Here is an 18,657-nt window from a genome sequence, read left to right as displayed (position 1 = left end):
TTAAGTTATCGTTGAGAACTTTGTCATTTAAAGAAAGACGAGTAAAAAAATTATTTCTATTGTTACCAATAATGTTAAGTAGTTCTTTTCTAACAGTCTAAAATTGTCCAGAATATTTTAATGAATATTCAATATTCTTAAAAAAAATGAACATAATCACATGTATTTACATTAAAAACGAAATTAAATTTATAATCCAACTTTAATATGCTTGAGACATAATCTGGTAGCAGTGTGTTAGAAAAATTACATAGCCAGGTCTCTTTTATTTTACTTAAGCTTTCATTGTTGACAAATGCAGAGCACCGAATCGGGCCAGAGTCACTGACACTTATAGCTGAGTGTCGTATACACTTTCGCACTCGGATTCTTCATGTGAGAAAAGGGCATTGAACTTTTTATCTAACTTATGAGGATATACGCACAAATTTCAATTCAATTTCAATTCATTATAATTAATAGATAAATTTATCATAAAAGGGTGACAGCCATAAACTAATAATTTGTTTTTAATTAATTCAATTCCATTTTTTTTTAAATTAGTTTTTGTGCATGAGTCCAAAATTTTTAAATAATGAAAATGACGTCCAATGGTGGTACTGACAAATTTTGTATTTATTAAGAAACAAAACGACGTTTTGGCCGTTTGGACAATGTCCCGGCCATCATTAGGTATGGGAGTCTATGAATCATAAACATTTTTAACAATACAAATTTTGGTAAATACAATAAACGCAAATTAAGTAAAGAGTAAAACATACCTCTGGCTTTTATGAAAGAGATATTGAATCTTGATGTAGTCGGAATTTCAAGTTTAAATGCTTCTATACCTATAGCATACGCAAATGACATAGTATACGCACACAATACAATCAAATAATAATCGAAAGGAGTTCCTTGTGAGACACATGTAGACAGATCATGTTTTCCTGATACTATAAATAAAAGGAGCCCTTGACAAGGATTATGTACATCAAGTTAGTCTCCTCTCTTTATTAACTCAACAAGAGACTTATACAAAGTTTCTAACTTTTTTGTATTTTGTTAACAAATTATATTATTATTGAAATAATGCATATTTGACATTTTAGAAAAAGGCGCTTCTTGTAACTTCGTTCTGTGTCCAAATTTTTCATTTTATTAAAATTAAAGTTGTGTACAAATACAATGCTATGTCGTAAAAGTGTGTTTTTTTTCCATTTGTACGATTACAACATAGCATTGAATTTACAAACAACCATAATTTCGATAAAATAAAAATTTTAGACAGAGAATTGAATGACCAAAACAGCCTTTTTTCTAAAATGTGAAATATACATTATTTCAATAATAATAATAATACACAACAACATACAGAATAATTAAAAATTGTAATAAATCTTTCGTTAAGTCAATTAAGAAAAAAGACTAACTTTTTGTACATGATTTAAGGGCTCCTTTTATTATAGTACAAGAAAAACATGATATGGTTTCGTGTGTCTCACAAGGAACTGCTTGCGATTTATATTTGATTGTATTATGTGCATATACTGTGTTTTCTTTCTATGTGCAGGGTTTACAAGTAACTAAGTTTAAAATTCTGACTGCATCACGATTTAACATCCCTTTCGTAAAAGGATTTTCGTATGTTGTACACTTAATTTGATTTGCGTTTGTTGTATTCATCAAAATTTGTATTAAAAAGATGTTTTATTACTCATAGATTTTTGTACCTGATAAGGGTTGGGACGTGGTCCAAACGGCTGAAGCGTCGTATTGTTTTTTGATAAATAAAAAATTTAACAGTATAACAATGAATTGTTATTTTAATTATTTACCAACTGTCATTAGATGTCTTATTTTATTATTCGTGGACGCTGGTGAAAGCTGTACGTCCTTTATATTTATATCAGCATCTACACTCTACTGCTATGGAGAACACCTGATTGTACCAACTGCTAACTATTCTTACCAGCAAGGAGTTTAAATCGACTTTCACTGCGCTTGACTCCATGTGTGCATGCTTCGGTAAAAATGTAAGTTTTAGTTTTTTTAAGCTTAGTTGTGTTCAGAAGGATTGAAAGAGCAGTAAATTGAAGTGTAAATTTTGAAATTAATGTAGGACTGATGACGTTTTTCCTAAACATATTAGACATTGTACTAACAAACTTAATTATGTCACGTTTTCTAGTTTCTTATCGAACATTAAATATGAATTAGCCATATGTAAATCAAATAAATTGATTTCAATGAATACAATTTTGGACTCTTACTCAAAAACTAATTTAAAAAAAAATAAAATTGAATTAATTAAGAATAAAATATTAAGTCGTGGCTGTGAAACTTATATGATGAGTTCATTTATTGATTATTACGAATAAAAATTAAATAGCATTTTTCGTGAATATACTTATAAGTTAAATTAAAAGCTTAATGCCCTTTTCTCACATGAAGTATTCGAGCGCGAAGGTGTATACATTACACTTCCAGCTATAAGTGTTAGTGACCCAGGCTTGGTTCAGTGCTCTGCATTTGTCGACAATACAGGCATCAGTAAAATAAAAGAAAACTAGCTATGTAACCTTTCTAATACACTGCTACCGGATTGTGTCTCAAGCATATTAGAGTAGAACAATAAATTAAATTTTGTTTCTAATGTTCATTAATGTAACTATTTTTACTTTTTTATGCGTTTTAAGCATTCATTAAAGTGTTCTGAAAAATTTGACATTGGTAACACTAAAAAAAGTATACCTACTCTTTTTTCTTTAAATAATGAAATTTTCTTAGACAATTTAAAGTAAACACGAGTCTTTCTTAAAAATAATCAGCACATTTTACCAAGTGAAGCGGACAACGGGAATATAACTTTTGTTATTGACAAAGAAGCACTGAATTCACCTTATTATATTTTTTCAAAATTTCCTTCTGATTCTTTAATTAAAAATGTTTTGCTGGCGGCATCACACGTAAAAAATAGTTATGAGTTAAAAAACAAATTAAAAAATAGTATAGTTTTACCTGGTAAAATTCTTATTAGTCTAAATGTAGTAAGTTTATTTACTAATACTAGTAAAGCCTTAATCATAAATGCAAGAAAATATTTTTGGAAATTCTTAAATGGTAAAATCATTGGTTTTTTTAATGAATCTTGCACAGGTGCATCTTTTGTTTTAAATTCAACTTTTTTTCGTTTCAACAAAAAATTTTATAAACAAGTTTTTGGCTCTCCAATGAAAAGTCCCTGTAGTCCAGTGCTGTGTGATCTTGTTATGCGTTTGCTTAAATTTTCATGCTTAGAGAAGTTATGTTTTGATGTTTCACTGTATCTGTGGTATCTGGATAATATCTCTATATGTGTGCCTATTAAATATATTAGGTATACTAAAAACGTTTTTAATAGCTATCGTCCAGAATTACTATTCTCTGTTGAGTTATGTAAAACAACAGCATTAGTTTCTCAAATTTAAAAATTATCATTCAACAAAATAATACAGTACTTTACACCATTCGATACAACATAGAATAGGTATCATTTACACATTAGGGGAATTTTTCATTAAATTAGCAGACGCTTAACTTCATAACAATAATTTAAAATTAGTCAATAAGTTCTTAGTAGTGAACACCTATCCTTAAAAACTTATTGATAAATTAACAAACAAAGAATATATACCTTAAAAAGCATTAAAATAATTGACAACTGCAATAAAAATAATAATTATTTTAAACTTATGCTACTATTACCGTACATTCCCTACTTGCACGGTCCTATTTAATATTATTGTAAGAAGCTTCACATTAGTCTTGTAAATAGTTTAAGCAGTAAATTAAAGTCGATCTTTTGACTTGGAAAAGATTTAACCAAGCCCCTGGATAAAAACAGTGTCGTTTACCACATAATATGTGTAAATTGCAGCTGCTGTTATGTCGATCGAACGTCAACAGCTGTAAAATTAAGTATGGCAGAACATGAGAGAGACATAGAGAAAAAAAAGATACAGCTGTACCATCACAACATGGCATTGAATTTACACACAGCTTTTATTTTTATTAAATAAAGATATTAGACACAGAAGAAATTAACAAAAAGCACCTTTTTTCTAAAATATTATATATGCACATTTTTAATAGAAAAATTAATAGACAAGATATTGAGACATTGAAAAATTGTTATTAGTCTCTTTTTGAGTGAATTCAGAATTGAGACTTACTTGATGTACATGACTTGAGGGCCTTTTTATTTATAGTATTAGGAAAACATGATCTGTTGACGTGTATCTCACGAGTAACTGCTTGTGATTCTTATTTGACTGGATTATGTGCGTATACTATGTCATTTGTGTATGTGCAGGGTATAAAAGCAAGTAATCTTGAAACTCTGACTACATTACGATTTTACATCCCTTTCGTAAAAGTCAGAGGTATTATACATGCTACTTAGTTCGCGTTTATTGTACTCACCAAAATTGGTATTTTAAATAATGTTTATGATTCATAGATTTCAGTACGTAATGACGGCCGAGACATTGTCCAAGCGGCCGAAACGTCTTTTTGTTCTTTACTAAATACAAAATTTGACAGTACTACCATTGGACGTCATTTTAATTAGTAAATAAAAAGATATATTATCTTGATAGTACATGTAGGGATTGTTATAGTTAACTTGTTGTTTATTATTTGGATTGGGCTAAAATGATGCAAAATTTTCTTGTCTGTTTTGTAAGTTTACTGATTAATTTTGTCTTGCTGTAGGGTGTAACTGTTAAGCAAGGTCCATATGTAAACTCTGATGGTTCATGGTAGCGTAAGTATTGGGGTACAATTTTTTTCCAACTTTCTCTCTTTCTAAATCTTCTCGTAGAACACCAGAAAACGTTTTTGTACGTTTGTCATCATGTTGGCCTTGAGTCCATCAGGTAGGCTTTGCATACATACTTCACGGCCTACAATTTCTAGATATAACTTGTAATCAGGCTGTTTCATTCAGAAATTTTTTCAGAAGCGTCCTCTATTTAAGCTGCTCTAGCACCTGGAATAATGAGTAGGAAATTTCTTTAGTGAAAATCGCAAACAGTGTTTCCCTGTTTTATTTAAGAATTATTTACGCTTGTGATGTATTGAGCGTAAGTTGTAGAAGGAGCAAAGTTTGCGTTTGATTGGTTCATAAGATCGTCTAATGTATTTATTGTTAATCTGTGTAGAAAACTTCTTGCTTTACCCTTAAGCCTAAAAATTACTATTTTAAAAACATAGGCTCTTCCGCATTTAAAGTAAGGGACCTACTATTTTCAGCATATTGCAAGGAATCTCACAGAGAAGTATTTTGACAACTACTTAATGGCATGTGTAAGGCAGCTTAACTTTTACGTAAGGCTTAATTATTTAGGGCTATGTTACGTGATACTTTAAGAAATTCAAGTGATTTCTTGGCTTTCCTTGCCCTCTGGTATAGTTCCAGTAACTGTACTCTTCTACCCTTGTACATTTGCTACCTTGCGTATATCTTTAAGTGTCTAATTCATTTTATCGAAAATTTATTGAAAATAGATAAAGAATGGCAATAAAGGAATTAAAAAAAACCGATATAAATAAAAATTTGCCAATGCCAATGAGATGCCAATTTGTTACGTCCGAACTCCCACAAGTAAAGAGCAGAGTTCGTAGCTTTGTTCTACAAATAAATACATCTAAATTTCGTTCGTCAGAAACCAGCCATCATCCCAAACGCTTTATTTGCTTTAACTTACAGTGTACTTCTCTTTAAAGTCGTTGACTCGGCATTATGGTGTTAGGTTTCACCGAACGATATGTATAGAGTGGTGTACATTGAGCTGGTGGTGACTTATTGTTACAGTTTATGTCTTATGTCATACGGTAATAGCGTATCTTATTTATCTTTTCATCTTACATCGTTAAAGAGGCCTTTGTCATACAGCTTTTATTTTATTTTTCCTCGATATTTAATTAATTTATTAAGGTAAAAATTATGTCTAAATAAATGAGAATCATTATATCTCGGAATGGTTCATACAATTTAGTAATTAAAATGTCTTTGAATGAAGAAAATTCATCAAATCAAGAACCAAGTTATGTCTTATCTCATGATTTAATAAATTTAGAAAAGCCACGAATACTTAATCTTACACATAGTATAAATAATAAAGTTTTAGATTCGCTTTTACAATAATATACAATTTACAGCTTCTTTAACTTAACTTATTTCTATAATCGTTGGTTAGTCTATTCTATAGTCTAGTGAACTACTTGGCACGATAATTCAAATTTAAAATCGTATGATTTTTTCAGCAGACAGTAGGCGCAGAAATTCAAATTAATTATTTTATTTTTATGATAGTAGCATGAAGAAAGGTGCAGTATTTTAGTTCGTTGATCTACTTTCATTGTAGTTTCTTTGTTTGCTTCTGCAAATCAGGTGCTGTATATTGCCTGTTTCTGCAATAATAGAAGTACCTGATTGCGTTGGTGTACAAGAGCGTAAGTGTTTATCTTTCTGGGTACGTGGGGTACTTAATAATTCTCCACTCATCATATATTTTAGAACGAAGTTCTTTATGTCGCGTTACTCGGGGGGCTGGAATTTTAAAACCAACAGATTTTTTTTTTTTAAACGAAAGTGGTTTACCCCGAGTCTCTTTCTCTCAAGCTTCCCCTCTTACCCCGTCCCCCCCACCGACTGTTCTCTATACACTTCCCCTTTCTCCACTATATATGTATATCTGCCAACCGTGCCGTGTTACTCTTCTGCACACCTTTACCCACGATTCCCCCTCACACTCCCAAGCAGTTAATTTTTAAACAAATTTTAATTTTATTTTCCCACAATAATTTTTGTTTGACTTCGAATTTTTTTTTTTTACAATTCTTAAAAAAAAAAAAAAAAAAAAAAAACATTTTCCAACAAAAAGATTTGAACCCTCGACCTCTTGCATGTAAGTCCGGTTTCTTACCCACTCTGCTACGAGCGCTGCCGACGACAGCAACTCGGTTTCATGTACTAATGGTGTGGTTCGTAACTATAGCATTCCATTTTTAAATGTATTCACTGATAATACATTTAAGTATGTATTTGTTGTCTAAATAATACATCTAAGGAAAAAAAAAAATTAAAAAAAAATAAAAAAAAAATAAAAAAATAAAACAAAAAATTAAAACACACATGTAGAATAGAGTTGAAGAACGCATAAATAGTTTTTAAAGGCGCTTATTTGGAATTTGACAAACAAATTATGTTACAATATCACATAATTCCATAAATAAAGTCATTCATTATATCAATAATAAATAAATTATGTAAGATCATTACGTAAGTATATATCGAGTTACATATCATTTTAATGGTTTTTATAGGCGCTTATTTTTAATTTGATAATTAAATAATGGCACAAAATCATTAAGTAATTATATAAAAATAAAACAAAAATGGTATTAGTGGACTATAAAATCGCGAAAAAGTAAGTAAAAAAAATTTTTTTTTTAATTGATAAAATGCAATTTAAATATAACATAAAATAAAATTACAAAAGACATAAAAAAATACAATGAAATTAAAAAAAAATTAAATAAAAAAGGGAATAAAAAAAAAAGATTAAATAAAAAAACAAAAAAACAAATTAAATAAAGGAAATACAAAAAAATAAAAAAAATGTAATAAAATAAAATATGAAAAAAAATAAAACAAGAAATGAAAAAAAAAAATAGGATAAGAAATTAAAAAAAAAAGACAAAAATTAGTAAGGAAATTAAAACAATTAACCAGAGGGTATTAATGGATCGTGGGACCCACGGTAAGAACAAAGTTCTTCAAACATGAGATGAGTCAAGACACAATTTCTCAGGTAACGAGGGGGTCGCGAGACTCACAGGAAGAACAAAGCTTTGTAAACGTTAGTACTGCATTCATGTTATTTACTAAAACAAAAACTTAAAAAACGAATGAAAAAAAAAAAACAATAAGTAGTTTAGTACTCATGATGGTTGAACTTCGTGAGTGCTGTATTTATGCACGACGTTCTCACGAAGTTTAACCATCGTGAGTACTAAACTACTTATTGTTTTTTTGACGTGACCAATTAATACTCACTGGTTTGTTGTTTAATTTTCTTGATAATTTTTTTTTTTGTTTTTTTTTTTTTTAATTTTATCTATTTTAAATTAGGGTTGAAAATCTGTTGTACGTCTTGATATATCTGCAGTTTTTTCAACTAATGCAAAAATCTTGTTTGAGTATATCATCATTTTTAGTTTTGTCTAAATACTTTTACAGATTTTGAATACATTTCTTTGCTAACTTTTGTATTTGTTAATGAGTTATATTACTAATGTTGCTTTTCATAATTTTAAATTGGTTTTTTAAAACGGCGTCATTTTAATTTGCACTCAGTACAATAAGTGTAATGAAAATTTCAGTCATTGTTACATTGAAATCATAATCAGTATCGGCATTTAAGTTAACATTAGTCTCAGACAGTTCTGGTTGTAATTCACTTCGTCTCAGGTTGTACACTAGTAGTTGTGTATCTTCTCCCCAAGAGTTTTTTGTATCGTGAGGGGTTGTTTTCAGATAACATACTTGTCTTTGATAATGGACTAAAATTACTTATATCTCTGGTTGGTGATTGCAAAGATGCATTCAGGCTTATTTCTTTAGTTACAGAACTGTTCAGTTTCATTTCAGTGATTTCTGTATTCCTATCACTAGCGTGTGATGTTGAGGCTACGGATTCTGAAAAGCTCACTTTTAAAGATTAACAGACTTTTGATGTTTTTTGGTGACATTTTTAATATGCTAGGTCGAGATGCGGATGATGTATGTGCCTGTAGAATTTATTTTGTTATAGTCCTTGAAGCCATCACCCTCTGATCGAATATTGGCCGTTCATTGCGTATTATTGAATTCAGTGGTCATCCAAGGCCTAAATTAAGCTACATCAGTTTCTGATTTAATCATACTTCTAGGTTTTGTAAGTTTTACTGCCTTTGTTGAAGTTGTTGGCAATGTTTAAGGCTTTATATTTGTTGAATAAGATGTTCTAACAGTTCCTTTTCTCTGACTTTGTTATTTTTTTTCTTATTTTTTCTTATTAATTTTGATGCCTTGAGTTTTCCTGGCTTAAGTTTAATAGTTTTGAGAATAAAAGCTAAAGCATTTGTTATTTCTTTGAACATTTGTCTGCAGTTGTAATGTTTATCAGGGGTTGCAAATACTGTCTTATACTTATTATGTTCTAGAACAGAAATTTGTTTGAATTCATTTGCCAAATTAAAAACAAAAAAATATACGGATTTCCTAACTGGTCCATAATACCTGCAATCTTAGGTAATGCAAATGTATTACCAATAGTTTTTTTTATTAAGATCTTGAAAATCAGTAACTATAATCCATTACGTATTTCCATGGCTTTTAGATTTTCTATAATCAATCCGGAGAAATAACTTATACGGTGGTATTAAAAGTTAAATAATTACGTCCTTTAGTTTCTTTGCTACGTTTTCTTCTAAAACTTTTTCTGTATGCCAGTAAGTAACGAATTCGTTGAGTATTTATTAGAATGTAATTTTTCATTAGCTTTGTATATGCGTAACAAAATAAGTATAGGCTGAAAGGTTACATGGCAACAAAGAAATATCTGGGAATTTAAAAATTAGTTAATAAACTCAGTCTTATTTTTTAAGTCTTAACTGATTGGTATGTACAAGTTCTTCAAGCACTTTTGTTTTATCTTATTTGTTTTCGATTACTGCTATTCCATATTTGCTATTAGTATCGGAGTTAACATAATATATTTGGAGGATGGATTTTTTTTGCATCTGCATTAATGGTAACATTGTCCTTGTAAGTGTTTATTGCTATAACATTATATTGGCCATCCTCATATTTTAATATTCCCTTTTATACGTCTCAATATGATTCCCTATGTCGACACGTGGCAAGTATCTTTTTATTAAATTAGTATCAGTTAATTCAAATCTTACTTTTTGACATGTTTGGGCCTTCATCGTATATGTAGATAGTTTATAAGTATGTTTTTGTTTCTTATATATGTTATGTTGTTTCACACTAGAAGTATTTTAACTCTGTTTAATAGCATGAGGTTAAAGTATAAGTTAGTCGTCTGATTTACTATCTTTGCTGTGTATCCCACTTTTATAAATTATATTATAAGTTGGTTTTATAAAATTACTACCCTGCCCTGACAAAATTTGTTTGTCATATTTATGTCAAAAATGCATGTCTGCTTTTATGTCTTCATTTTCTTCATATTCAGGTATGTTTGACTTTTTTGGTCGGCCAACAATGTTTTTATTAAAAATTATTATTGGTCAATTTAATTTCTCAGACATAAGGTTTAGTAAGTTGTCTATCTATCTATCTTTAAGTATATGTACTTATACGTATCTAGTGCTAATGTTTGTTTGACGCATGCATGTACAATGAAGTTGCAGTTTATTTTGTAGATGAACGCCTGCCAACATAACGATAAGTATACTATGTTTAATGTCCAGGAACCAAAGAGGAAGAGCACAATCAAGCACACGTATATGGTACCCTCTACTTCAAACCTGGAAGACCGTGTACGGTGCACGGATTTCTAACGCTGCATGTAAGGCTGTATATTTAAATTACTACGCGAGCATAGCCTAGTGCACGGTGCATAATAAAAGGATTTTTCTGTACAAAGAGAAAGAGAGAGTATCCAGCGTATACCTTGACGTATTTTTCTCTTTAAGTAAAAAGAGAACATGATGGTCCATGTTTCGATATCGCATTAGTAACTGATAAATATCTGTGTATTAATAGATAATCTTCTGCTTATACGTTAACACATTCGTAAGGGAGCTTAAAAACTTTTTGCTATGACAACAATTAATTTATTAGATCGGAAGTTAAATTTAATTTTTAACTAATGCATTCCTGCTTAGCGTCAATTTCTACATTGTAATGATTATAAATATAAAATCTACATACAAATTTCGTTAGAATGTTATTTTTGAAGTCAAAACTTCTTTAGGCATGCCTTGGTTGCGGACCACAACGGTTGAAACTTACGTACATACATATGTATACTGCAGCTCAGTGGCGCTCAAGTCTTATTGTTCGTCTTCGGATTCCGATACATATATATAGTCACAATGTAGTTTGCCATAATGCCATGTAGTGTGTTGCAGTGCTAAGTATGCAATCTAGAGTGTATACATGCACGTATATATGTTCGTGTAACTTGTCTACAGAAACATAATTACGGATGCATTAATGCAACCATGCAGCCGAGAAAGTATGCATGTATGATGAGTGTGTTTGTGTGAACTTTCTACTTTAACTATGCAAGTGTAGAACTGTGTAGTTTGTACATGTTTGCCTGCGTGTATGTGTATTGAATACAGTAGTTAATAATAATAAAGTATTTAACATAAGCATTTCAATGAAGTACATTAACAAAGGATATTTGCATGTATAACGGATGGACGCAGATAGTCAGTATTGATTAAATGGGTTTTTATGATATGGAATAAGGGGCCATTCATTAATTACGTAAGGGTGATTTTTACCATTTTTGACCCCCCCCCTACCCTGACGTGAGGACACGTAAGGATTTAAACACACCTCTCCCCCTTTCTTACGTTACATTGTGCCTATGTTTTTAGTCAAAAGCATAAAATACTTAATTCATGTTTTTATTTATTATCAAACATTTTCTATACGATTTCAACGTTCAGAAAAAAAGTTATTTGGCATAAATCACAGACATTTATTTAAAACAAAAATAATTTATTTTTTTTTTTAGACAATTTGTTATAACTCAAGGTAAGATGAGGTAATTTTGTACAAAATCACAAACATCCTCATATCTGTAAAAAAACTACAAGTTAGTGGCGCAATGAGCAACTAAATGTAAAAAACGAATAAAAAGTACAAAGCTCATTAAACCCAGATAAACTCTGAATACCATAATTTTATTCGTTGGCTGGGCTAAAAGGGTTGGCCAGCCATGTTGCCCAGTCAGAGACAATCGGCAGTTCATGAGACGTATCAGCAGCAGATGCTACTTTATCTGGCACGTCCGTTGGTACCTCATCATCCTCTAACCATTCGACGTTTTCCCCACCAGTTTGAGGATGGATCGTACGGCTCAGCACTTCTCTGCCGCGCTTTGCGATTTTCACTGCGATACGCTGTGAGTGCCTGTAGTTAACCTCGACGATTTCTTGATTGGTACAAAGATTCAGGTGACAGAAATGGACAGTACGATTGTGTTTATGTGCTGCTAAAATTGATGCAAAATACAATACACATATTAGCAATAAAATAAAATGCAAAAAGGATTTATACATTAAACATTGTATATTCAAACCATGACAAATCGTATTGTATACATTAATATACCTTGTATATTCTACGTCTACACTTAACCTCACCTTGTATTATAGGGCAAGCAAAATTATACGGCAGGGTCTCATCACTAATAGGATTTAAGGACTGAACTACTATTAATTGAAATAGTGGCAAGAAATGGGCGTTTTAAACATTTTCCAAAGCTTTTAACCTGCGCAGTCTGCCTGTTTCTGCATCATGTACAAATAGAACAGGTGGAGAAAGAAGACTGTTTAATATTAAGGTCCTAATATTTAAGTTTACGCGTTTGATTAAATCTACCAATCGGCCACACTAGTACGCCGAGCTTCCAGACAACCAATTGCAATGCGCCGCGTCTCTTTAGTTACTCAATAGCTTTGTAAAGTAAGCAGCGGCTTGCTCTTTGGATGTAGCTGCGCGATGTAATAGCCAGTACGTACTCGGTCATTGAGCAAGGTGCACGCACCTGTGCATGAGTACACACATACGCCTCTTTTCAAAGTTTTACACGCGCACTTTAACGATCAATTTACTGCCGTTTTTTATGACTCGATTACTTCTATTAGTTCTCGTTTCGATTGTTCCGAATCTTTACCTCAGAAAAGTAAAGTGTTTGTATTAATATTATTAATTTGGTGTTTCTATTTAATAAATACGTTTAAAAGTGTTAAGTATTAATCAGTCTTATTTACTTAACGTAGAAACACACTCCCGCTCCGATACTCAACAAAGACCGTTTTTTAAAATTATTTTCAAATAACTGCGGAATTCCCCACAAGAATCAAAATTATCGCATTTTATAATCTGTAAACAAATAAAGAACATACAGAATACCTTTAACTAAAATCAAGTGCACGAAAAGTTTTTCTTTCAAATCTGTAAACAATATTGGGACTCTCTGACGTGTCTAGAGTACCAATCTGCATCTACTGGCGTTGGTATCACTCTTTCCGCATCTGAACTTATATAGTGCGCCGTTACAGGAAATGGATTAATTATCAACTTACTCCAGAGGTTTACCGAAGCCTTACCAGCAGCTTTAAAATTTTTAAGCTCAAGCTCGGGATCAGAGGTTCTTCCTCGTAAGTCGAGATGCGGTCCATGGGGGTCGTGTGGAAAAACAACTTCTGTTAACTGTTTACTCAATGATGCCATCCTGCGCTCAACACGATTAGAGGTACTAAACCCTAGAGCGTTTGTCACAATGAAAATCGTATCTAAATTAACATCTTTGAAATGATGAATTGCAAAAGTGATATTTTTGGGAAACCTGGAAAAAAGTTAATTAAGCTCTGTCTGAACCCAATCAATAACGTTTGCATAAAAGTAGTCAAGTGATTAAGCCTACCTCGGATTTTCATTTGGACCTCCATCGGCAGTAAAAATCACAATTAGCTTAAGATGGCCCTCATCAGTTTTCAGCAAATTCGAAAAGCTAGGATCTGCAAGTAGAGTATAGAAATCATGAGTATGAGTCGTTGCAGTAGACTGAGCGTGTTTTCTACTTCAAATAGCAATGAATGTCAGGCCTCTATAAGTAACATCACTAGGATCACCCTTGCCATTCGGCTTGATACAAATGCCAGAGTAGACAGACGGTATAAGCTTATGTCTTTCCCCAACAACAAAGTTGTGGTCTGGAAGTTTAACTCTATAATCAACGTGTATCACAAGGGACCGTTGCTCCTTAGCAGCGGTGATTCCAATTGGCATGCGTGCCTTGTCATCCTCAGATAAAAAAGGCACATTTTTTTGGTCCCAATATCGAGGCAAGCGATTCCAAGTTTCTTTAAGTGGCAGTGAAAAATTCACCATCAGGATGTTGCTTGAGCAAATCATTGCTGGGTATAGAGAGACAAACAGAAACTTTTACTACGTGGCGTGACCCTTGCCTAGTGCAAGAATTTTTTGGTATAAGCCTAGTGTAAAGATCACTTCTTGAAATAGTAAATCATGCTTCCTGCACTTAAGATTACAACTCATCTAATTTTTTGCAACAGTTAATTTTGTCTGTTTGAAGACGTTCATGAGCTACGCTTCCGTAGATTGCTGCAGCTTTATTTGCAACAATCAAACCTTCCTGGATTTTTTCCAACGAAGACGTCTGGCCTCTGATCGCTCGCCAATGTCAGTAGACAAAGAGCCAGTTTTCGCCAGTTTTTTAAAAATTTTTTTTCGATAGTTAGATTGATGTTTTGCGTTATTTTTCTTGTTTTTAAGTTTCTGCTGCTGTTTTAAAAGCTCTTTGCGGGTTTTTTTTTAAATCATTCACATTATCAAGATCTATCTCAATGTATCTCGCAAACAAAGAGGATGACAATCGACCTTGCAAAGCTTGAATTTTTTGTTTTGTTACGTCCTGCACTGGAGCTCAGTACTTGTGCTTCAGAAGATTTTCTGGCTGAGCATCGAAAATGCTTTATTGGTTCTTGAAGAATTTCTTAAAAATTGTTTGTAGGTGTTTAATTGCTGCAGGTTTTTTCAGAATGGTAAGACTTGCTACTACTAGTTACTTTTAATGAAGTGGATGCCCATAAAAAAGACACTAAACTTGTTATCACTGCGCACTAATTAAAAATTGCTATTTTTTGTCTATGTGGCTTGCTGCTCAAGATATCGCCTATTCTAAAAGGGTAGTATGAATACTATAGAGTAGTATAGTGTACGCACAAATATATATATATATATATATATATATATATATATATATATATATATATACATTTGTTCTTAAAAAGATCGTGAGCAATAAAAATCACATTATCTGCGACGAACAACAAATTCAGTCTAACTTACCTACTGGTCAAGTAGAAAAGAATTCGAAAAAATTGTATACGTTACCTTTGTAAAAAAATTAACGAGATTTAATTAAGTAGACTTCGTCTCAGCTTTTGAGTCTAAAATTTTCTTGTTGACAGCACTGCTCAGCTCGCTTTCTATGTACTGCTTCTTAAAATTATGCCAACACTTATTGTACTCATGTTGAATCCTTTTTTCTGTAAGCTTACTCGTGTAACATTTGTTGAAAGTTCAATTAAATTTATTCTACGTAGCTATTGCAGATACCTGGCAAGAAAAAACAAGTGCCGGTTGAACACGCGCAGTCAACACGCGCGGCGTGGAAGTTGTTGATACATGTTTATGGCGGCAGCTAGAGACTATGATTATGTATTTGTACATAACTTTATTATTTATTGTAGACAAAATCTTACGTAAAAATGTGGTACCCTCCCCCCCCCCTTTCCCAGATAAGGGCATGTAGAGTTTTGAACCCCTTCTCTACCTCAGAGCACTTCACGTCATAAATGAATGGCTACTAACGTCCAAATATTACAAAATACGCTATATCTTTTAAAGGAAGCAAGATAGAGCAAAAATAGTGAGTTTAAAAGAATCTTTAAAGGGAACAGTATTACCGTGACGCACAAAAAAAGAGGCGTTAAAATATTAAAGAGCATGATCTCAATTTTTTATGTTTTTGATGCACCGTTATAAAATGAAGAGGAAATGCACATAACCTCTGAATATTACAATATATACGCCATATCTTTAAAAAAAAGTAAAAAAGAGCAAAAATAATGAATTTTACAGGTTCTTGACAGTGAAAAAAAATATCGTGGCCCATAAAAAGAAAGATCTTGAGTTATTTAAAATCATTACCTTAAATGTCAGTATTTTGAATATTTCTCTGTAAAACCAAACGAGAAAACTTTTGTAATAAGTATAGCATATTTGCAAAATTAATAAAAATATGTAAAATATATTCTTAATTTTTTTTCCTAACAATAAATTTAAAAGTTCTTTAAACAACGCCAAATTTCGGGTGGGCAGGTCGATGAACCAAACATAACTACTTACGTGTTTCTGAAGTTCTCACTTTTGCGGTGCCACGTACAATTGACCATGAGAGAATAAAGGTTTTTTTAAGTATAATTCCACATTATCAAAACTTTGACCTTAAGGCATGCTTATAGTCATAGCAAATGCTACAACTAATGGCAATTATTTTCTAAATAAAAGGAAATTATTTTCTAAATAAAATAAAAGGAAAAGTGACCCAGCTGTGCTTTTAAACTGCAGCGATACTCATGATCAAGAAAGACGTTATTCTGTCATAAAATATTTCAAGTTATAAATATAATCCTTAGAATAAAAACTAACGGTTAATGTCGGTTAACAAAAAGACTCACATGATTAACCTTCTGATACTAAAATTAAATTAATATGTAGAGGAGCACAATTATTAATAACAATATTAAAGTCTTCCGTTTAATATACTTTATGTTCTTTTTATTTTTCATCTCCTTGAATATTTTGTGAAATTAAGAACCAAGAACAACTTGTCGTAAACTGGCATGAAAACATCATATTTGTTGCTTCTTTATTCATATTTTCAATTTTTGGAAACTTGTTTAATGAAACTCATTGCAATTGCAGTATCCCTGGAAATTTTATATGTTATTCATCATTATGTTACTTATTAAATTCATTATTCTTATTATTCTATTATGTTTTCTAACATCTTTTAATAATGTAGTCTTATGTTATTAATTTAAAATAAGCTTTGAAAAAAGTGGTTCTGATCTTTTAAAGAAACTATGTTTTATCTACCCATGGCAATATTTTTTGTTATAATTCTTCTTTTTTGCCAAATTATAAGTTTATTGTCAAAAATGTAATGTTCAAGAATGGTGACATATTTCAGTGATTTTGCCAAATCATATCTTTTATTTAATTCAATTTAAGGTAAAAAATTGTTTGATTATTTTTTACAACGTATTAAGTATAATTTTTTTTAAATATGAATTTTTGTTCATTTTCAAGATGAACAGCTAGATCAATAACTTTCCTACATCTACCACAAACTGAATATTCTTGAAGCCTTTAAGCTGCTTCCATTGCACTCACATATAAAGCATTTACGTCGCTAGTACATTCATCTTATATTCTTTTATAAAGTTCGTTTTATATTCTATTCTAAGGTACGCTTTTTCACCACCTTTATGTATGTACTTATACATTAATTTCATAATTTGTATCGATGTACAGTATTCAATGTTTAGATGACATTAATGCTCCAGTAACGAAAGTTTATTGTATAAAACAACCATGAACTTACTATCGTAAGTCTTATCTTATCTTATCTAAGATTTTGTTGATTATTTTTTAGTAAAAAAATTATTTTGTTATTTAGTAAACTTTCTATACTTGTAATTTAATGTAAATATTGTATTTTCTAGCTATAGACTAATAGAATTAGACTTTTCAAAAAATTAATTCCTATAAGCAAATAAAAAATTGAATTAGTGAGATGAAAGTGGTAGAAATTGCTGTAACCAAAAGTGAACCTCTGAATTTGTCAGCAAAGTGCCCAAAAAAATGGTAAAAGTGAAAGAATCACCTAAATCGCTAAAAAATCGAAAACAGTAATAGATGGAAAAGAAAGTTGAATACAAAACAGATGCGCCTGTCCAATTTGCACAAAAGTAGCCTTGTTAAAATTAGTTTTATAAAATAGTTTTTTTGCAAATTGCAAAAAGCCTCAAATTTGGCCGTTTTTTGAAAAATGCATAACCTAGTCCCGTTTGGATATAAAGAGCTAAAAATTTAATCAATGTTTCTTTCGTTGTCCTTAACATATGCTCCAAATTCCAAGATGATACAATTAATAGTTTTTGCAAATCATCGTGTTGAAGAAAAAATTGTCCCTTCAAAAAATAGCTCTAACAAAAATTTGAGACCACTTACGGCCATTTTTCAAACGCGCTGCTCTTCGTCAACAGTTAGTGTTCAACATGCTAAAATTTCATAATCCCATCTTTTTTAGACGTACTGTTAAAATTGCATCGAAAAACAGTGATTTTCGCAGGAGGCCGTCAATGGCGTGTGGTGGGGCGAGCCGCCGAATTAGGCCACGCTCACTTTCTCGCTGAGCGCTCGGCGCACCTTCGAGCGTGTAGGTTCAAAATGACTACGCGTTGTAAAACCAACGATATCTTCGGAACTAAGCATCAGAAATTGTTTTTTTTTTTAATCTGAAGTAGCTTTCAATAATATTGAGATTGCGTATATCGACATATTATTAAAAATAATAATAGTTATGGAAAAATGGTACTTCTGAAAATTATTCTACTAGTTGTTGCAAATTTTAGTACTTTTGTAATAGATATTACATATTTTTATTTCCTGACTGTATGTATGTCACAATTATTGTCGGCATTGCAATAAATAACAATAATAATTATTATTATTATTACTATCATTATTATAATACTTATAAAAATATTAACTTGTACATACAG

General features: G+C 31.2%; 1 protein-coding gene across 1 annotated transcript in view; it reads left to right on the top strand.

Moving 5' to 3' along the window:
* LOC106644845 (uncharacterized) overlaps positions 1-18,657 on the top strand; it is a 2,208,360-nt gene that overhangs the window by 2,022,968 nt on the left and 166,735 nt on the right. The window lies entirely within an intron of this gene.

This window comes from Copidosoma floridanum, unplaced genomic scaffold (genome assembly GCF_036245765.1).
Source record: "Copidosoma floridanum isolate Cflo_tuat_1 unplaced genomic scaffold, Cflo_Japanese_pri ptg000017l, whole genome shotgun sequence".
NCBI lineage: Eukaryota > Metazoa > Arthropoda > Insecta > Hymenoptera > Encyrtidae > Copidosoma > Copidosoma floridanum.
The sequence above is the reverse complement of the archived record's forward strand: the minus strand, read 5'-3'. Positions and strand labels throughout refer to the sequence as shown.